General features: G+C 39.9%; 1 pseudogene; it reads left to right on the top strand.

Annotated features, from left to right (window-relative positions):
* Positions 1 to 2,397: 2,397 nt before the first annotated feature.
* LOC101594284 lies at positions 2,398 to 11,574 on the top strand (annotated as a pseudogene).
* Positions 11,575 to 22,971: the final 11,397 nt, after the last annotated feature.

Here is a 22,971-nt window from a genome sequence, read left to right as displayed (position 1 = left end):
AGGCTCAATAAAAATAAAAGGAGTAGAGTCATGTTTGGTTTGCTTTCCTTTATTCCTAAAACACAACATGAAAGACCATGTCCCATTTCTTGCCAAGGAATAAAATGCACCAGATGCATCATGTTAGGTGTGTGTGATGACCAGGCAGTGACCCCTTCCTCAGCTTCTGTACAGTGTCCTTGTCACAGTGACTTGTGTACTATGTATGATTTGGAGTGATATGGCTGGATCTGCTTCCTGTAAAACAAATGAAAATATGTCTTTGTAGACACACTCTGAGTTGGAAAGAGGATAGGCTGAAGGAGGCATCCCGGAAGCTTATCTTTGTTTGTCTTCAGATCAGAAGTTGGAAATATCTTCCTCTAGTGGGAGTTTCTCCTGGGCTATCAAGGGCTTTTTTAATCCTGAACACTAACTATTGTGTTTTATTCACAGGCATGCCACTAAACTCCTTCAGGATTCTGCACACCTCAACTTGGGCACCTTTGAGGGTACTTCTGTTTCATTGATGTCTTAAATACTTCTTATCAAATAAACGTTTTTGTGTGTAGTATGCTTGTCTAGTGTACACACATATGTATACATGCTCACTTGTGTATGGGCACATGTGTACATGTGCATGTAAATATGGAGGACATATCAGGCATCTTTCTTCTATTGCTCTCCACCTTATTCTTTGATACAGGGCCTTTTATTTGAACCCACAGCTCACTGATTTAAGTAGTCTAACTAGTCAGCTTGCCTTAGGACTCCTATCTCTCACTGCTTCTGGAGGTCTGGGATCGTAGACTTAGACCAATGTGCCTAGAATTTGCATGGATGTTAGGGATCCAAGTTCTGGACCTAATACTTAAATTGCTTTGCTAACTGAGCCATCTGTCCAGACTCTCAAATAAATAAACTCATGATAATATTTCTAAATTTCTAAAGCCTTTCAAGAATGTCTGTTTCTCAGTTTGGTCTGGTAACACTATACCTAATAAACAACCTCAGGAATGATTGCTGAGTCTATTCAGCTCAACCTGTAACTCTCATCACATCAAAACTTCTGTGTGTTCTGTGGGATGCCCATCCTTTTCCCTGAGCATGTTCTTGCAGCCCACTCACAGCCACCTCTCCTAAAAGTCAGATGATTAAGCTTTTATAGTTTGCGCATTTTTCATCATTAAAATTTCTCCCAGAAATTACCATTTCAGAGATGATAGCAATGTGTTAAGCCAGATACATGCTACATGGTAGAATATCTACTTTGAAAATGTAATTATTAAAAATAATAATGATGGTACCAACATGTGCTGGTTATAAACTGAGTATGTACATAAATAACAAATAAAAATAATACTGAGGGCTGGAAAGATGGCTTAGTGGTTAAGGGGCTTGCCTGCAAAGCCTAAGGACCCATGTTTTACTCTCCAGATCCCACCTTAGCCATATGCACAAAGGTGAGGCAAGGGCAAGGTCGCACATGTCCACTAGGTGGCAAAAGTGTCTGGCAGTCTATTGCAGTGTCTGAAGCCCTGGTGTGTCAAATCTCTATTTCTCCTCTCTCTTTTTCTCTCTCACTCTTTCTAAAATAATAATAATGAGAAGGCACTATATAATTTTTTTAGAAATTACCTATTTCTAAGTAATGTGTTTGAACTTTAGAATTTTATTATTATATTTATTATATCATATATTTTATTTTATATTTATATTATATTATTTTTATTATATATAATATTTATAAATATTATAAATATACATAAATGTATAATTTGCTTTTATTATTTTTTGAGACAAGGTTTCAGGTAACCCCAAGCTGGCCTTTAACTTGCAATGTGGCTAAGGATGATATCAAGCTCTTGATTCTCCTGCATCCATCTCCCAAGTGCTGAGATTGTAGGAATGCACTACCACATCCAGCTAATATAAAGATATTTTGACTTAATATCTAATGCCTCATTGGCCATTTGTTGTAGGTAATAGAAAATAGATTAACCTTTCTTTATCATTAAAATCAATAGTATTCTTGTCTAAGAGTAGCTAGTTTGGTCATCACTTCCTTAGGGTAAATACCACTTTCTAGTTGCATCTCATAATAATACAATGCATAATAATACAATCATGATACAGGAAAATCTGCTGAGATTTTTGTGTGAGACCAAGAAATTTATTAGTCTTTCTTGATTTCTATATTCCCACCTATCTATTAAAAGTCAAATGATATCTGAAGCACCACTTGCAGCTGAAAGATGTTTTAATTTTTCCCTATCAATATCTTTGAGCTGCATAGAAGCCTTTAGTAGCATAGAGGAAAATAAAATACAAGTTATACAGATGTTTTCAATATTCTAAACATTGGTATTGTATCAGGATGTGAGGAGTTTTGAAAAAGAAATACCATTGATGGCCTCAATGAACTATTTTGAGAAAGAAAAAAAAAAACTATCACCAACAAAAAAGCCCAATGACCAGAGAATAGGCAATGTAAAATTGAATGCCAAATATGTGATGGAAATAAGAGGGAGTCAAGGAGAAGGCTTGAGCAAGAACGACCAGCAGGTAGGCAAGATCAGGTCTGATTGTGTAGGCCAGAACATATGAACTCAGCCTGCACATGTTTACCTCAGGAAGCCTGGGTTCTTCTTTAAACATTAATTATATGGCTAAGTAATAAACAGATGGGGATGGATGGGTGAGTGAGACAGAGAAGCAAGAACCAGACATAATGATAATAGAGAAAATTGAACAGGGCATTAAAAGCAAGTGACTGAAGAAGCTGACAGGCTATGGAATAGATTTGGAAGCAACCTGCACTGAAATAAAGCTCTAGGGCAGAATGGTGCCAGAACCTAAGACTGGCAGAGGTTGGGGCCCAAGATCTCTGTGAGATATAAGCGAGAAAGACCACCCATGTCCTCTCTGTCTCCTGCACTTATTCCACTTCCCATTCTGCACCTGGTTTATATTACTAAGTATAATGTTCCCCTAGTTTGAGTGAGATCTCTAGTACAACATGGTGCTTACTGCTAATACTAGTGACCTATGTTCTTGAAAATTGTGAAGGACATTTTGAGTTTCATCGCCATGTAAAAATATGTATGCAAAATGGTGCACATTAGCCCTCCCACAATGTATACACATCTCAAAATCTGTGGTACATAATGAATATGAACTGCTTTTATTTATTTATCAATTTAACAATTCTTTAAACATAGATTATTTTCACTAGGGAAAGGTCTTTTGAAGTCAGTATGGATTGTTACAAGTGTGTGTTCCTTTCTAGTGAATGGTGTGGAAAAAGACAGAATAGAGAGGACCTATAGTTGTTACATACTTACTTCACATTAAAGAACATAATTTACACCACCTAATTACAACTTTGAAATTAAAATGAAGAGTAGTGCTAATATAAGAAAGACTAGTTTCAATATGATCATAAAACTACTAATAGAATGAAATTGGACATTCCTTTTAATGGGTACAGATCATTGTATTTCTAGAATTGAGGCACATCATCCTTAAGTGAACAGTTCCCATACACTTCAAAAAGTCCTCAGGGGCTGGAGATGTTGCTTAGTGGTTAAGGCACTTGCCTGCAAAGCATAAGGATCCAGGTTAGATTTCCCAGTAGCCAGGTAAGCCAGATGCACATGGTGATGCATGAGTCTAAAGTTTGTTTGCAGTGGCTAGGGGCCCTGGCATTCTCTCTCTCTCTCTCTCTCTCTCTCCCTCTCTCAAATATATAAATAAAAATAAAATATTTGTTAAAAGTATTCACAAAATACTCTCTTATATTGGAGCATTGGCCAGAACACAGAGTGCAGAAGAAAACAAGTAGCCTTTTCTAGAAGCCTGTGGGTTTGAGCATATACCAAGGCAGCTCCTCTTCTAGCTCTCAAGGCTGCCATAGATTTCATGTACATGCTTCTATTAGGAGCCAGATGCCTGCAGCTGCATGCCAAAACATAAAGGAGAATTTTATTTAAAAGTTCTGTTAGTATATTTCAGGAAAAGAAAAGCAACACCAAGCAGAAGCAAGGAAACTAAACATAAGCAAACAGCATGGGAAGAAAATCAAGGTTTCTGAGAATGGTGTCATGTGCTTGACATGCAAAATTATCAGCATAACCTGTACACACTATTTGAAATGTTTTATCAAATTCAATTGCAGTCCAAACTTTTCAAACTTTTATTTTTTACATTTTAATATACCTATACATATATCTTACATTTTGATCATATGTACCTCATATTATTTTCCATTATTCTTAATTTCATTCTACTGCTTCTTCTTATTACTTACCAGTGGCTATGCAACAGAAGAGACTAACTCCCTCTATTCTGCCAGCCTTCTGTCATTAGTTCATTAGGAAAAGGATTGCTCCTCATAAGCCCCTCCTTATCTATTGTTGACTGGCCACATCACATGTAGATCTTGTCCAGATCACCACATTCTGTATGAGTTCATAAGTGCAATGGTCTTATTGTGTCTAGATGCCAGAGCTCCACAGAATTCCTTCCCATTCTCTAGTTCTTACATTCTTTCTGTCCCATCTCCCACAATGCTCCCTGAGCCATAGAGAGGATGATATCTCTTTTCCATGCAGGGCCATTCACTTATCAGTCACTTATTTTCAGAACTTGAAGATTGTGAAAAGATGGATCTGATTTTCTGATTTAGTCTATTTGTCTATGTTTTTTGACTGGGGCATTTCGATCCTTAATATTCAGAATTATTATTAAAAGGTGTGAGTTAATTTCCATCATCTGGTATTTTGGTGATATTGTTTTCTTGGTCTTCATTTGCTTAACAACTGTTCTACATTGATTATTATTTTTTCCTGTAACCTCTTGAATATCTTGATTTTTTAAGACAAAGACATATATAGCTCTGGATGCCAGTCAACTCACAACTGTATATTTAAATATGGACTTGATTCAAAATGGATCATAATGGAACATTAAATGAGAATACTTGATTATTACATGTCAGAACAGACTCATAATAAAGGAAAAAGGATGGTTGGACCAAACAGACGTGCTTACAAGTCTGTCTTTACCCAGTTTCCTTCATCAGTCCAGCAAAAATATGTCTACACATTCATCATTAGGGTTACTTAAACATTTGAATTTTGCAGTTAAATCCCTTATTTAGGATGCTTTTTGTACTTGCATCCACATTTTAATTATTATTATTATTATTATTATTATTATTATTATTATTATTACTAGCAACATATATTGTATGGATATATCATGTGTTGATACTTTTTTTTTTTTTTTGCCCGCATACCTGCCCCATCTCCTAGGTCCCTCCTCAGTGGTGTTGCAGGCATTCCCTGTGGGCTTTTTGGTTATGCATTGTGGGAGCAGCAGTCAGTTTTTAGGGGTAGACAGAATGCCTCTGGGCATGATGTCTCAAGCCATAGATCTTATAATTATTCTGTACCTTCTTCCACAAAATTCCTGGGCCAAGATGGGTGAGTTTTAAGTCTAGTTCAGTGACAAACCTCTGGATGTCCATTTTGGTAAGGGGTTAGTACCCACAGGTTCAGTCACCTTCACCCTGGCACTGATTGACAGGTTCACCATGGAAGCAGCACTCTTGTTCATATCCCCAATGCCTCTTTGGTTTCTACTGTGGCTTGATTGAAGTGTGAGGGGTAGTTTATCTCCTTAGGTCTCGCTACTTTCTGCAAAAGAAGAACAGATTATCCAGCGGAGAGTGAAATCAGCATAAATTAAATGGGATAAACATTATTAACTTAGGAAGAATTTGATGTATGTAACCCCTCTTTTAGCCAAAGACTAGTGAGAGGTTGATACTGGAGAACATAATCTTTGTCTCCATAGTATTCTGATGTGGTTAAAAATTCCAGATGTGGGTTCCTTTACACTGAGTGGCTCTCTTAGCCAACCTGAAAGTTATTAGATTGATAGATAGATAGATAGATAGATAGATAGATAGATAGATAGATAGATAGATGCATACATACATACATACATACACACACACATACACTTGTATGCACATCCTGTCAGAGTGTTTACTTCCAGGTAGCTTAGAACTCTTGTATATCAGAACATGGTTGGCAACTTTCCCTCTGTAGCTCATGTAGCGCTTTCCAGCACTAGACAGGTAACTGTCTGGGAACTGGCATTCTTCTATGTTCCAGACAGGTCTCTCCATATTCTGTTTCAGCAGCATATGGTATCTTTAGCAATAGAATTTTACTTTTGCCTCAGGTGGGTAATCAAGTGCATACACAGAAACCAGTCTTATTTAGGAGAACTTGTAAGTCTCTTTGATCAACAGCTCATTGTGGGAAGCAATCAATTTCTGGTACTGGGAGTTACAAGCCAGAGACAAAAAAGCAAGTTTTTAGGTTTCATCCCATGCTCTCCATGATCCTTCTTTTCAGGTGATTCCCATTTACTCCTACTGAGGCTAATATCTTTTAATCCATGTCCAAGGATAAATGGTTGTATGGTACTAGTTCAATTTGGATTTAGTTTTGTTTGTTTCCTCCCACCCTTCCCTTCCCCTCTACCCAAAAATTTCCATCTCTATGGTCTGGGACTTGAGTTGCCTATCAGGTCTGACAGCAAATCATTTGGTCCAGGTTTGGAACTGCAGATAAATCCATGTGGCATTTGTCTTTCTGTGATCTGTAAGTATGTTACTATGATCTGTTCCAAGTGTGTCCATTTTTCTAAAAATTTCTTTGTACCATTTATTTTACTATTAAGTATAATTCCTTTGTGTAAATGTACTACAATTTTGTTATTCTTTCATCCAATGATGGGCACCTGGGTTGATTCCAGTTCTTAACTATAATGAATTGAGGATGTATAAAAATGGTTGAGCAAATATCTCTGCAGTAAAACATGGAACATTTAGAATAAATGCCCAGTAGGGGAATAACTAGATCTATTGGTTGCTCTATATGCATCCTTTTCAGGAATCTCCATATTTATTTCCAGAGTAGTTGTGTAAGTTTACATACCCACCAACAGTGAATGAGGATTCCTATTTCTCCACATCCTCAACATTTGTTGTTACATTTTTTTCTTTATTTTAATTTTTATTAACATTTTCCATGATTATAAAAAAATATCCCATGTTAATAACCACCTTCCCCCTCCCACACTTTCTACTTTGAAATCCCATTCTCCATCATATTACCTCACCATCTCAATCATTGTACTTACATATATACAATACCAACCTATTAAGTACCCTCCTCCCTTCCTTTCTCTTCCCTTTATATCTCCTTTTTAACTTATTGGCTTCTGTTACTAAGTATTTTCCTTCTCATGCAGAAACCCAATCATCTGTAGCTAGGATCCACATATGAGGGAGAACATGTGGTGCTTGGCTTTCTGGACCTGGGTTACCTCACTTAGTATAATCCTTTCCAGACAATCCACTTTTTTGCAAATTTCATAACTTCATTTTTCTTTACTGCTGAGTAGAACTCCATTGTATAAATGTGCCACATCTTCATTATCCACTCATCAGTTGAGGGACACCTAGGCTGGTTCCATTTCCCAGCTATTATAAATTGAGCAGCAATAAACATGGTTGAGCACATACTTCTAAGAAATGAGAGGATTCCATTGGATATATGCCTAGGAGGGGTATAGCTGGGTCATATGGTAGATCAATCTCTAGCTGTTTTAGGAACCTCCACACTGTTTTCCACAATGGCTGGACCAGATTGCATTCCCACAAGCAGTGTAGAAGGGTTCCTTTTTCACCACATCCCTGCCAACATTTATGATCATTTGTTTTCATGATGGTGGCCAATCTGACAGGAGTGAGATGTAATCTCAATGTAGTTTTAATCTGCATTTCCCTGATGACTAGTGACGTAGAACATTTTTTAGATGCTTATATGCCATTCGTATTTCTTCCATTGAGAATGCTCTATTTAGCCCCATAGGCCATTTTATTATTGGCTTGTTTGATTCCTTATTATTTAACTTTTTGAGTTCTTTGTATATCCTAGATATTAATCCTCTATCAGATATATAGGTGGCAAAGGTTTTTCCCATTCTGTAGGTTGCCTCTTTGCTTTTTTCACTGTGTCCTTTGCAGTGCAAAATCTTTGTAATTTCATGAGGTCCCAGTGATTAATCTGTGGTTTTATTGCCTAAGCAACTGGGGTAGTATTCAGAAAGTCTTTGGCAAGACCAATATGTTGAAGAGTTTTCCCTACTTTTTCCTCTAGCAGTTTCAGAGTTTCAGGTCTGATGTTAAGGTCTTTAATCCATTTGGACTTAATTCTTGTGCATGGTGAGAGAGAAGAATCTATTTTCATCCTTCTGCAGATATATTTCCAGTTTTCAAAACACCATTTGCTGAAGAGGCTGTCTTTTCTCCAATGAGTATTTTTGGCATTTTTATCAAATATCAGGTGGCTATAGCTACCTGTGCTTACATCTTGGTCCTCTATTCTGTTCCACTGATCTACATGTATGTTTTTGTGCCAGTACCATGCTGTTTTTGTTACTATGGCTCTGTAGTATAGTTTAAAATCAGGTATGGTGATACCACCAGCCTCATTTTTGCTGCTCAGTATTATTTTAGATATTTGAGGTTTTTTGTGATTCCAAATGAATTTTTGGATTGTTTTTTCTATTTCCATGAAGAATGCCTTTGGAATTTTGATAGGGATTGCATTAAATGTATAGATTGCTTTTGGTAAGATGGCCATTTTCACAATTTTGGTTCTTCCAATCCAGGAACAAGGGATGTTTCTCCACTTTCTAGTGTGTTCTGCAATTTCTCGCTTGAGTGTTTTAAAGGTCTCATTGTAGAGATTCTTTACTACCTTGGTTAGGTTTATTCCAAGGTACTTTATTTCTTTTTTTGATGCAATTGTGAGTGGGAGTGAAACTCTGATTTCATCCTCTGTATGTTTGTTGCTAGCATATATGAAGGCTACTTGATCTCTTCCTTTGCAATTTGTATCCCTTTTATGTGTGTCTCTTTTCTTATTGCTATGGCTAAGACTTCCAAATCTATATTAAATAAAAGTGGGGATAGTGGACACTCTCGTCTTGTTCCTGATTTTAGTGGAAAAGCTTCCAGTTTTTCCCCATTTAGTAATATGTTGGCTGTAGGCTTGTCATAAATAGCTTTTATTATATTGAGATATGTTGCTTCTATTCCCAGTCTCTGTAGGACTTTTGTCATGAAGGGATGTTGGATTTTGTCAAATGCTCTCTCTACGTCTAATGAGATGATCATGTAATTTTTGTCCTTCAACCCATTTAAATAATGTATTACATTTATAGATTTGCATATAATGAACCATCCCTGCATTACTGGGATAAGGCCTACTTGGTCAGGGTGAATGATCTTTCTGATATATTCTTGTATTCTGTTTGCCAATATTTTGTTGAGAATTTTTGCATGTATGTTCATGAGGGAGATTGGTTTGTAATTTTCTTTTTATGTTCTGTGTTTGCCTGGTTTTGGTATCAGGGTGATACTGGTCTCATAGAAGGAATTGGGTAGAATTCCTTCCTTTTCTATCTCCTGGAAAAGCTTAAGAAGCAATGGTGTTAGCTGTTCCTTAAAGGTCTGGTAAAATCAGCAGTGAATCCATCTGGGCCTGGGCTTTTTTTAGTTGGAAGATTATTGATAACTGTTTGGATCTCCATGTTTGTTATAGGTCTATTTAAGTGATTAATCTCATTTTGATTTAATTTACGTAGGTCATATAGATCAAGGAAATCATCCATTTCTTTCAGATTTTCATACTTTGTGGAGTATATGCTTTTATAGTATGTCCCTATGATTATTTGAATTTCTCTGGAATCTGTTGTGATGTTACCTTGTTCATCTCTGATTTTATTAATTTGTGTCTCTTCTCTCTTTCTTTTGTTCAGATTTGCTAAGGGTTTATCAATCTTCTTTATCCTTTCAAAGAACCAACTCTTTGGATTATTTTTTTGTTGTTTTTTTATTTCATTAATTTCTGCCCTCATCTTTATTATTTCTTCCCGTCTACTGATTTTTTGTTTGCCTTGTTCTTTTTCCTAGGCTTTAAGGTGAAGCATTAGGTCAGTTACTTGTGACCTTTCTGATTTCTTAATATAGACACTTAAGTCTATAAATTTACCTCTTAGAACTGCCTTCATTGTGTCCCAGAGATTTTGGTATGTTGTGTTCTCATTATCATTTGACTCTATAAATTTTTTGATTTCCGTCTTGATTTCTTCAGTACCCATTCATCATTTAGTAGTTTATTGTTTAGTGTCCATGATTTTGTGTATGCTCTGTAGCCTTTCTTGCTACTGATTTGTAGTTTAATTCCATTGTGGTCAGATAGAATGCAAGGAATTATTTCAATTTTCCTGAATTTGTTAAGATTTGCTTTGTGGCCTAATATATGGTCTATTTTAGAGAATTTTCCATGTGCTGCTGAAAACAATGTATATTCTGCAGCCTTTGGATAAAATTTCCTGTAGATATCTGTTAGGTTCATTCCTTCTATGACCTCATTTAGTCCAGATGCCTCTCTGTTTATTTTTCCCAGGATGTCCTGTCAATTGATGAGAGTGGGGTGTTAAAGTCACCCACCACCACTGTGTTTGGTGTTATCCATTACCTTAGTTATAATAGTGTTTGTTTGATGAATTGAAGCAGCTGAAGCAGGAGAGAATTAGTTGATACCAGGGAGTAAATCTCTACATTATGAACTTGGATGACACCATTGATGATGAGAAATTAAGGAAAGAGTTTTCTCCCTTTGGTTCAATCACCAGTTCTAAGATAATGCTGGAGGATGGGAGGAAAAAAGGGTTTGGCTTCCTCTGCTTTTCATCTCCTGAAGAGGCGACCAAGGCAGTTACTGAGATGAACAGACGCATTTTGGGCTCCAAGCCACTGTACCTTGCCCTGGCTCAGAGGAAAGAGGAGAGAAAGGCTCACCTGACCAACCAGTACATGCGGTGTGTGTCTGGGATGAGAGCTCTCCCTGCCAGTACCTTTTTAAATCAGTTCCAACCTGCAGCTGGTGGCTACTTTGTTCCACCAGTTTCACAGGCTCAGGGAAGACTTGCTTATTACACCCCTAACCAGTTAGCACAGATGAGGCCTAATCCACGCTGGCAGCAAGGTGGGAGACCTCAAGGTGTTCCCACAGCCGTGCAGAACTTTACATCCCGTGCTGCAGGTGCTGCTGCTGCTCCTCGGGCTGTGGCTCATACAAGTACGCCTCCAGCTTCCACAGCCCTCACCCTGCCATTCAGCCTCTGCAGGCACCTCTGCCTGCAGTGCACGTTCAGGGCCAGGAGCCCCTGACTGCCTGCATGCTGGCCGCTGCAGCCCCCCAGGAACAAAAGCAGATGCTGGGGGAACGTTTATTCCCTCTAATCCAAACACTGCATGCCAATCTGGCTGGAAAGATCACAGGCATGCTGCTGGAGATCGACAACTCGGAGCTGTTGCACATGCTGGAGTCCTCAGAGTCTCTCTGCTCCAAGGTGGATGAAGCTGTAGCAATTCTGCAGGCTCATCACGCCAAGAAAGAAGCTGCCCCGAAGGTGGGTGCGGTCGCTGCTGCTACCTCCTAGACAAGGGAAGGAAGATGAGCCAGAAGCCAAATAACTCCTCATGGAATTCAGCTCAAGGTTTGAAGACTTCCTAGATTGTCCTAAGGACCTCAACACCACAAAACAGAAGTTGCAAGTTTAATAGGTCATTTTGTATCAAAAGGTCAATTATGAAGCACCTAGAAATTTTCAATTATAAGAACATATTCTCTGGGTTCTACTTTGGCCCAGTATTAACTGTTTTGTGTGTGTGGGGGGGGGGTTGATTATTCCCACCCCCAGAAATTGGTTGTGATGTACCCAAGTCTTAAGTTTTTCAATAAAGGGAAAAAAAAACCTCCATAAAAAAAAAAAAAAAAAAAAAACCTTGGTACTAAAAACAGCAAGAGATATTGAAAGCATTCATTGAAATGGTTTCATTAATAAGTCTTAGTTTTCCTGAAAATTTCTTTATCAAATCCACCATCATTATTGTTTTCCTTGTCATCACAATTACTTTCATTATCACCACCACCACCACTACCACCATAATCATAATAACCATTAAAAGATTATGCCTTATAGGGCTGCCTCTGAGTTACATTGTGAGAATGCAGGCTCTACTTGTATGTTTTCTTTTTTTCCTGAATAAATTGATGCTTCTTGTTTAGCCATTTAATGTCTTGGCTGTTCCATTAAAGTATAAGAATATTGTATGCAAAGCACAGAACAGGACAAAACAACCATATAGACTAAATAACTTAATAAAATATAGTACTTTCAAATGGTATTTGGTGCCTAGTAAGTACTCAGCAAATTCTAGCTTTTTATCATCAACTTCTCCATCATTATCACCATCCTACCCAATGTAGAATCTGTTTGCATTTTTAAACAGGTAACCCTAATTCATGCCTGAGAATTAAAAATTATATTTTATTTTTGGGGGATTGAGGACAACATTGTATTTTGTCACTTTCAGACACACAGAGGCAAGATAATTGAAGGAATTCCTGTCCTATATTCTCTCCTTTTCTGCAAGGAAATTATACAAAGCAAAGCCTTAGCTCTGAAAGTGCTGGCCTAAAGGGAAGCCAGTGATGGAGATTGAGATGCTACTGTTCCAGGCTTCCTGAGTAATGAAATAATGGTTATGCATGTAGCTGGGTTGAGAAAATGTTGTTGGCGCCTCTGGGAATGCAACTGGAGACAGCTCCAGAACTTAGAGGACAGGAAATTGCCATATAATATACAGTATATATATTTCCGTCTAAATTCAGGGATTTTAAAAACTTAAAACATGTAATATTTCACTTCTCAGGGTTCCTAAAGTTTATTGATCATGGTGATGCTGCTGCTGATAATAATGATAACAGTAATGATAATAGTTGATAGTTAATGATAGTTTTGATTTAATTGATATTTTAATATGGTCTTCCTTTTAAAAAATATTTGACGGTTCCGGTCAAGATGGCGACCGCCTAGCTGCACTACAAACAACGAGGGAAAAAAAGGCAAGTATTCAAGGGAAATTAGGAACTTTTTGAAGAGGGAGGGCACAGATTGGGATAAAAGAGGGAAGCACACACCCCCGCGACCCACGCCCCGCCACCCTGCCCACCGCGAATAACTGCATCGGGCGCGGCCCCGCGCCCAGCGGCCCAGCGCCCCGGCGCCCCGTGCACACCAAGCCCCACGCGCCCCGGCGGCCCAGTGCACCCCACAACCCCCGTGCCCCACACCCACCGCACCCCCCGCACCCCCTCAGCGCGCCCCTCCCCCCCAGCGCGCCCCACGCTCCCTATCCACACACGGCAGACGCGGCCCAAGCGAACCAAGGCATCCCGCACCCCGGGCACCCAGGCCTGCCCCGCGCGCGCCCAAGACCCCTGCGCCCCACCCCCGCGTGCCTCGAGACAACCCCACGCCCGACCCACCCTCCCGCGCGCCCCACCCCCCCGCGTGTTCGGCGCTCTCTATCCACACACAGCAGGCACGCCCCAAGCGCCCCGCGCCCCGGGCGCCCAGGCATGCCCCTGAGACCCCCACGCCCCACCCCCACGCGCCTCGAGCCCACCCCGCGCGCCCCGCCCCCGCTTCCCCCCCCCAGCGCGCCCAACGCTCCCTACCCACACGCGACAGGGGCGCTCAAAGCGCCCTGCAGCGTCCAGCGCGCGGGCGCCCAGGTGTGCCCCGCGCCCCCCACTGCGTGCCCCGAGACTCCCCACGCCCCACCCCCACGCTCCTCGAGCCCCCCCGTGCACCCCACCCCCGCCGCACGTCCAGACTGCCCCGCAGCGTCCCGCAGCATCCAGCACTCCATCTTACCTCAGCGTGCTCCACACCCCCTGCGCTACCCGCGACCCCCTGGGCCCCCTCACCCCACCCCGCGTGATCTGCCCCCTCCCCGCCTGCGAGTCCAGAGCACCCCACGGTATCCCACAGCGCCCCAAGCTCCTAGCTGCCCCGCCTCCCCTCACGCCCTACTATTCTCACATCACTTGCCGCCAGTCAGTTTCTGATGTGTCCTGATTCCATACCCACATCATCTGCCTCTGCACTACAATTGCACGTGCAGTGGGCCCAGTCCCACAGCAAGAGCCACATAAGTCCACACTGAGTCACTAGCGCCAGCGCAGGTGCCATCCCCTACCTGTACATCGCCACCCATCCCCCACTCCCCTGAGGCGGAAGAGCACAGACTGTTTACAGACCCCAGTGTACCCAGCCAGAATCTAGGCACCTTCAAGGCTTGCTACCTCAGTCCCTTTTCAAGCTCAAAGGCAGGCAGCTTAGGTGCGTTACTGGGTGAGAATTCAGGCAACTTTGGTGCCCCTGTCAGGCTGTAGGTAGGCGGCTTTGGCAAGAGTGAGCAAAAACCCAGGCTGCTTACAACTGCCCCAGGCTGCCTTGGATTTGCATTAAGCTAGATCCCAGGCTGCTCCACCCACCTACCTGCCCATACACTGACATGGGTAGACCACAGCGCAAAAGAAATAACACGAAAAATAAAATGGAAGAAAATCCAGACCGATCACCCAGTTCAACAAGGATCACAACAAACCAAAACATAGAAGAGTGTTTAGGATCAGAACATCAAGTGGAAGCAATGAACAATGCAACCCTGACCAAACTACTGCTAGATCTGACAGGAAAGCTACAAAGGATAGATAATCGTATGGATGCTACCATCACTAAGCTAGAGCAATATGATAAGACACTGGAAGGAATTCAAAGAGAGCTAAGAGAGTTGAGGGAGAATGAAAAAAAAGAGGACCTTAAAAATCAGCTGGCCACACTAAATGAAAACATAAAGAAATGCAAGGATGATTTCCAAGAATCATCAAGAAAATCAGAAAATGAGACAAAAAGGGAGCTGGACAAAGCGATGGAAGTGATACATAGGAAACTAGTAGAAAATGCAAACTTAATTGAACAAGTCCAAAACTCACTAGAGGCTCTCAAGAATAGAGTCAGCGAAGTGGAAGATAGAAATTCTGATCTGGAAGACAGGATGGAAGAAACAGTTGGAGAGTCCAAAAATTTCAGTAAGTTCAAAAGTTCCTGTGAACAGAACATGAGAGAATTGTGGGATACACTTAAACGTCCTAATATCAGAATCATTGGAATACCAGAAGGAGAAGAATTTCAGACCAAAGGCATGGAGAACTTATTTAACACAATAATTAAAGAAAACTTCCCCCGTCTCTTAAAAGAAAGGCCCATCAAGATTCAAGAAGCAAACAGAACTCCTAACCGACTAGACCAAAGGAGAAACTCCCCAAGGCATATTATCATTAAGACTCTAAACATTGACACCAAGGAAAAAATCCTAAAAGCAGCTAGGGAAAAACAGCACACCACTTTCAAAGGAAACCCTATCAGAATTACTTCAGACTTCTCAATGGAAACCCTGAAAGCTAGAAGGGCCTGGAATGATACTCTTCAAACTCTAAGAAACTATGGCTTTCAACCTAAACTACTCTACCCAGCAAAAGTCTCCCTTATAATAGATGGTGAAAGGAAAACTTTCCATGAAAAAACTCAGCTATACAATTATATGAACACAAAACCAAACCTACAGAAAGTACTCCAGGAAATTCTCCACAGAGAAGAAACAAATAACCAAACACAAATGCCTACAAGAAGAAGATCATAGCAATCAAACCCAGAGTAGATACAAAAAAAAAAAAAAAAATTCCATGGAAATGCCAACACACCTCTACCACCACAAAATGACAGGGATCAAATCAAATCTCACAGTCATCACCCTAAACATTAATGGCCTTAATTCACCCATCAAGAGACACAGGCTAACAGGGTGGATCAAAAAATTAGACCCCTCAATCTGCTGCCTTCAAGAAACCCAACTTACCACTAAAGACAGAAACCTCCTCAGGGTGAAAGGGTGGAAAACAATATTCCAAGCAAATGGGAATAAGAAACAAGCAGGTGTAGCTATATTAATATCAGATAAAGTTGACTTCAAACCAAAAACAATCAAAAAAGACAAAGAAGGCTACTTCCTACTTGTAAAGGGAACAATCCATCAAGAGGATATTACAATCATAAATCTGTATGCACCAAACACAGGGGCACCGCAGTTCATAAAACAAAACCTACTTGACAATAAAACAGAAATAACCACCAACACCATCATAGCCGGGGACTTTAACACACCATTATCAGTAATAGACAGATCATCCAAACAGAAACTCAACAGGGAAGTAAGAGAGCTCAACAAAACCATAGAGCACTTAGACCTAACAGACATCTACAGAACTTTCCACCCCAAATCCACAGACTACACATTCTTCTCAGCAGCCCATGGAACATTCTCTAAAATAGACCATATACTGGGTCACAAAGATAGCCTCCACATATTCAGGAAAATTGACATAATTCCCTGCATGATATCAGATCATAATGCTATATTCCTAGAAATCAACAACAAAAAAACCAACAAGAGCCCCAACGGCAACTGGAAACTGAATAGCACACTCTTAAACAATAAATGGATAGTGGATGAAATAAAAAATGAAATTGCAAAATTCCTGGAATTGAATGACAATGAGAACACATCATACCAAAACTTGTGGGACACAATGAAGGCAGTCCTCAGGGGAAATTTCATAGCACTCAATGCCTTCATAAAAAAGACAGAAAAATCCCAAATCAATAGCTTAACCATCCACCTAAAGGCATTGGAAAAACAAGAAAAATCCAACCCAAAGAGCTCCACAAGGAAGGAAATAATTAAAATCAGAGCAGAAATTAATGAATTGGAAACAAAGGAAACAATTAAGGCAATTGACAAAACAAAGAGCTGGTTCTTTGAAAAAATAAACAAGATTGACAAACCTCTGGCCAATTTGATCAAGCAAAAAAAGGAGAGACTCCAAATTAACAAAATTCAAAATGAAAAAGGAGAGATTACAACAGACATCAGTGAAATCGGCAGAATCATCAGGACTTATTTCAAAAACCTCTACTTCACAAAACTGGAAAATGTGGAGGAGATGGATAAATTCCTGGATGCATATCATCTACCAAAGCTAAACTCAGAGCAGATCAACCACCTCAATGAACCCATCACGCTCATGGAGATTGAAAAAGTAATAAAAAACCTCCCAAAAATGAAGAGTCCAGGACCAGATGGATGCCCAGCCGAATTTTATCAAACCTTCATGGAAGAACTCAAACCAATCATCCTAAAACTGTGCCACACAATTGAAGAACAGGGAAAACTACCCAACTCCTTCTATGAAGCTAGTATCACCCTAATCCCAAAACCAGGCAGAGACGCCACAAGAAAAGAAAACTATCGGCCTATTTCCCTAATGAACATAGACGCAAAGATCCTCAACAAAATTCTCGCAAACCGAATCCAACAACACATCAAAAGCATTATCCACCTTGACCAAGTGGGATTTATCTCAGGAACACAAGGGTGGTTCAACATACGAAAATCTGTCAATGTAATATACCACATAAACATGCTTAAACATAAAAATCACATGATCATTTCGATAGATGCAGAAAAGGCCTTTGACAAGATACAACATCACTTCATGATCAAAACATTGGAGAGAATTGGCATGGCCGGTTCACATCTTAATATAATAAAGGCAATATACAAAGCTCCAAAGGCCCAAATAATTCTTAATGGAGAGAGACTGGAGGAGTTCCCATTGAGATCAGGAACAAGACAGGGATGTCCTCTCTCACCTCTGCTTTTCAATATAGTTCTGGAAGTCCTAGCCCAAGCAATAAGGCAGGAGAAGGAAATAAAAGGGATACAATTTGGAAAGGAAGAAGTTAAGTTAGCTCTATTCGCTGATGACATGATTGTATATGTAAGAGACCCGAGAGACTCCATCCCAAAACTCCTGAAGGTGATTAACTCCTATAGCAAAGTAGCAGGATACAAAATCAATGCACAAAAATCGGAAGCATTTCTGAATGCAAATGACAAAGACACAGAAAAAGAAATAAAGGACATAGTCCCATTTTCAATAGCAAAAAATAAAATAAAATACCTTGGAATAATGTTAACCAAGGAAGTAAAAGATCTATACAACGAAAATATAAAAACTCTCAAAAAAGAAATTGAGGAGGACTTGAAACGATGGAAAGACCTCCCATGCTCCTGGATAGGCAGAATTAACATTGTGAAGATGACAATCCTACCAAAGGCAATATATAGATTTAACGCAATTCCAATTAAAATCCCTACAATGTTCTTCACAGACATAGAAAAAATGATCTCAAATTTCATATGGAAAGGCAGAAGGCCTCGCATATCCAAACATATCCTCAGCAAAAGAAATACCTCTCGTGGCATCACCATACCCGATATAAAGTTATACTACAAAGCCATAGTAATAAAAACAGCATGGGACTGGCATAAAAACAGGAGTATATACCAATGGAATAGACTTGAGGACCCGGATTTTGGGCCAAGCAGCTATAGCTACTTGATATTCGACAAAGGCCCAAACAATATAGACTGGAAAAAAGATAGCATCTTCAACAAATGGTGCTGGACAAACTGGATAACCACATGCAGGAAACTAAAACTTGATCCACACAATTCACCATGCACAACACTCAAATCCAAATGGATCAAAGACCTCAACATAAGACCAGAAACTCGAAAACTACTGGAAGAAAATTTAGGAAGTACTTTCCATGATATAGGAATGGAAAAAGACTTCCTGAATAAAACCCCAGTGGCTCAAGTTCTTAAACAGTCACTCAACCATTGGGATCATATGAAGCTGAAGAGTTTCTTTACAGATAAGCATATAATAAACAAAGCCAATAGAATACCCACAGAGTGGGAGAAAATATTTGCAGTTTACCCAACTGATAGAGGCCTTATCTCTAGAATTTACAAAGAAATCAAAAGTCTAAACAATAAGGAGACAAATATCCCACTCACAAAATGGGGCACAGAGTTAAACAGGCAATTCACAGAGGAAGAGATACAAATGGCAAACACACACCTAAGAAAATGTTCATCATCCCTAATCATCAGAGAAATGCAAATTAAAACAACTATGAGATTCCACCTCACCCCAATAAGGATAGCCAACATCAAAAGGTCAAATGAAAATAAATGCTGGCGAGGATGTGCAGAAGCAGGGACACTCATTCACTGTTGGTGGAATGCAGGATGGTACAACCACTTTGGAAAGCAATATGGAGACTCCTGAAAAAGCTGACTATAGAAATACCAACAGACACAGTTATACCATTACTGGGCATGTACCCTAAAACCTTCAAACCAAAAGCCAGAGAGATTTGCTCAACCATGTTTGTAGCAGCTCAATTCGTAATAGCTAAAAGCTGGAATTAACCCAGATGTCCATCATTAGAAGAATGGATAACAAAGATGTGGTATATCTACACAATGGAATTCTATACAGCAGTAAGAAAAAACGACATAAAGAAATTTGAGGAAAAATGGTTGAACCTGGAACAGATCATTCTCAGTGAACTTACCCAATCACAGAAAAAAAATCGACACATAGTCTCACTCATCTGCAACACCTAACCTGAATTTGCCCAAGATGCCTTACATACCCAGCAAGTACCTCATGGACTAGACAATAAGATGGATGGGAGGGCGGGGAGGGAATCAAAGGGTGGAAAACAGTAATCCGGACCCAAACGGCAATGGTACCATAAAATTCTACTTCCTAAAAGACAGACCAAATGACTGAACCTTCACTAGTCCCTTACAGGAAACACCTGAACCACAAGACACTGGAGAGGGTAGGATCAAGACTGACCTAAATCTCCTACATCTTCCTTCCCTCCCTCTCCCCCTATCCCCTCTATCTCTCTCCTCTCAAACTCTTGTATATTAGTTATCTTTTTCCTCAATTTCTTAGTGGACACTGACCTGTAACCCCCACTTCCAGCCTGGGCCTACAATCCACAATGAGCTTTTGATCAGAGAAACCTACAAGGTTTCCCAAAACAATGCAGACTTCTGTCAGAGTAATTGATGACCCACCAAAGGCCAGTGGTAAGACCCTATTGCTGAAGACTCCATACGCAGCTGACACGTAAAATGGAATGACATGGCTGGAAGCCAGGAGAGAGTCAGTCCCCAGACAGTCAGCGTGTCTAGTGCCAGAAGGCGCTACATAGGCGACTGGGGGAAGTGACCAAGATCTGTCCAAGCAACACATTGTTTAACCTAAGTAGCAACAATTAACAGGATATGATACCCACACAAGTGCAATAGTGGTACACAGCCATGGTGAGGAATCAATTGCTCTTGATTTGGCTAACTGATCCACTCAGTGGTAGTAGACCCTTAGCTGGAGCTGGGAAACAAGTCAGAACCATACCCAAACACAAGCCCACTCTACAATATCAAGCTACCATCAATCATGGGGTATAAGAGGGCCAACACCTATGAAACTGTCTATCAAAAAAGTAAGTGTTATCTCAATTTTCTGGGTGCTAACTTACTCTCCATTGGAGAATCTGCTTCTCTTTTAGAGATAGATGCAGATCCTAAGAAGAGAGCTGCCCCACATACCTCAGAAGGGGCCCAACTGAAACTAAGGACAACTGGCGAAATAAGCAAGGGTGATGTTTTCCTGTGAACTGGATACCAGCACAAAGGGGAAGGAGATCAATGCAGAGAAAAATCAACTCCTACCAAATCAGAGAGCCAGAGCCTCAGAGGCCCCCAACACCTCAGCACTGAAGCAGACCAAAAATGAACCCAACATGGCTCAGGGAAATCTTGCGGAAGAGGGGGCGGAAAGAATGTCAGAGTTACATGTTGGGTCATGATTTTCAGAGACATTTATCATACTAATAACTGGGGGCTAACTCCACAATGCACGACCCATTTTCAATAACAAGGAGGGTCTAATGGGAGGGGGTAGATCACAGATGAGCCTAAATAATTGTACCAAACTGCCTGTATTTACTGAAAAGAAAACTAATAAATTAAATTAAAAAAAATATTTGAGAGAGAAAGAGGCATGAGAGAGAGAGAAAGAGAGAGACAGAGAGAGAGGGAGAAAATGGGCATGCCAGGGCCTCCAGGCACTGCAAAAGAACTCCAGATACATGTGCCACCTTGTGATTACTTGGTTCCTAGGGAATTGAACCTGGGTCCTTTGGCTTTTCAGGCAAGTGCCTTAACCACTAAGCAATTTTTCCAGCCCTAAGTGACTCTTTCATATCTTTCTCTATATCTATCTGTTATTAATAGATCTATCTATCCAACATCTGATCAATCATATAAATACCAACGCACAGGTATCATAAATTATATTACATAGTCAAATTACGCAGATGGGTTTTATTTATTTTCAAGGTACAGATGAAGTTTATGGCACAGTTCATGGGATTAAAGTAGTGAAAACCTTGTTTGTATCCAGTCAACCTACCTGTAGAACCTGGCTTTTGAGTAGAATGATATTCTATGTGAATGGAAAATAAGATTAAAGTAAAATTTTTGGGTTATTCCACTTTGTATATAATTTATGAAGGCACATGTTCACAGAGTGGTTGATGCTGATTATAAAATGTTATCCTACACTAAATTCTAGTAATTAAAATATTTAAATAAATGAAGGAATAAATTTATTTATGTCTTTTTGAGTCTCGTATGGTCTTCAATAACCCAACTGTGTGCCATAGCAACTGGGTGTTAAGGAGTGAGCCTCTCCAGAGGATAGAATGTATTTAGCATTATCCCTCAATATCACCCATTTTCCAAGCTGTTTTAGTGAGGAAATACATAGGAAGGGGTAAACTGGTGAGTGAAAATAGAAATGGAAAGAAAATTGCTGTGACATTATCCGTATTAAAATGTAAATATATATCTAGCACCAAATGTCTAACATAGGGTCTCTTTTAGTATTTATTTCATTTTTGGTTTCTTATTTTTTCTAATTTCATTTTTCTTAATTTATAATGTTCATATTTGAACATAATGTTATTTGAACGTTATTTACTTCCACTAACTTCCTTTGTACCACATTCCATCCTACATTCTATTGTAATCCTTCTTCTTTATCTTAACCATCCTCTAGTTTAATTACTCTGTTTTGATATCCTACATTAATACTAAATGTTAATGAGCTTAATATTGTGGAAGTTTTGTGGAGGTAATGACAGCAAATGTGGTCATGAAGCACTGGGAAGTAACCTAAAAAGTACTGTCTTAAAGTATTCTTCCTTATCCCCTGGCTCTTACGTTCTTTCCAATCTCTTTTTGCAGTATTTCCTAAGGCTGGGAGGGCATTATGAATATGTCTCAGAGCTGAGATTTGTGGTGCACACCTTTATTATTTTTATTAATTTAATTTATTAGTTTTCTTTTCAGCAAATACAGGCAGTTTGGTACCATTGTTTAGGCTCATCTATGATCTACCCCCTCCCATTGGACCGTCCTTGTTGATGTAAATGGGTCGTGCATTGTGGAGTTAGCCCACAGTTATTGGTATGATAAATGTCTCTGCAAATCAAGACCCAACATGTGACTCTGACATTCTTTCCGCCCCCTCTTCCGCAAAATTTCCCTGAGTCACGTTGGGTTCATTTTTGGTCTGCTTCAGTGCTGAGGTGTTGGGGGCCTCTGAGGTTCTGGCTCTCTGATTTGGTAGGAGTTGATTTTTCTCTGCATTGGTCTCCTTCCCCTTTGTGCTGCTATCCGGTTCACAGGAAAACATCACCCTTGCTTATTTCGCCAATTGTCCTTAGTTTCAGATGGGTCCCTTTTGAGGTATGTGGGGCAGCTCTCTCCTTAGGATCTGTATCTATCTGAAAAAGAGAAGCAGATTCTCCAACGGAGAGTAAGTTAGCACCCGGAAAATTGAGATAACACTTTTTTGATCGAGAGTTTGATAGGTGTAGGCCCTCTTGTACTCCATGATTAATGGTAGCTTGATATTGTAGAGTGGG

Source organism: Jaculus jaculus, chromosome 6, assembly GCF_020740685.1.
Source record: "Jaculus jaculus isolate mJacJac1 chromosome 6, mJacJac1.mat.Y.cur, whole genome shotgun sequence".
NCBI classification, from domain to species: Eukaryota; Metazoa; Chordata; class Mammalia; order Rodentia; family Dipodidae; genus Jaculus; species Jaculus jaculus.
This window is presented reverse-complemented; position numbering and strand designations above follow the sequence as displayed.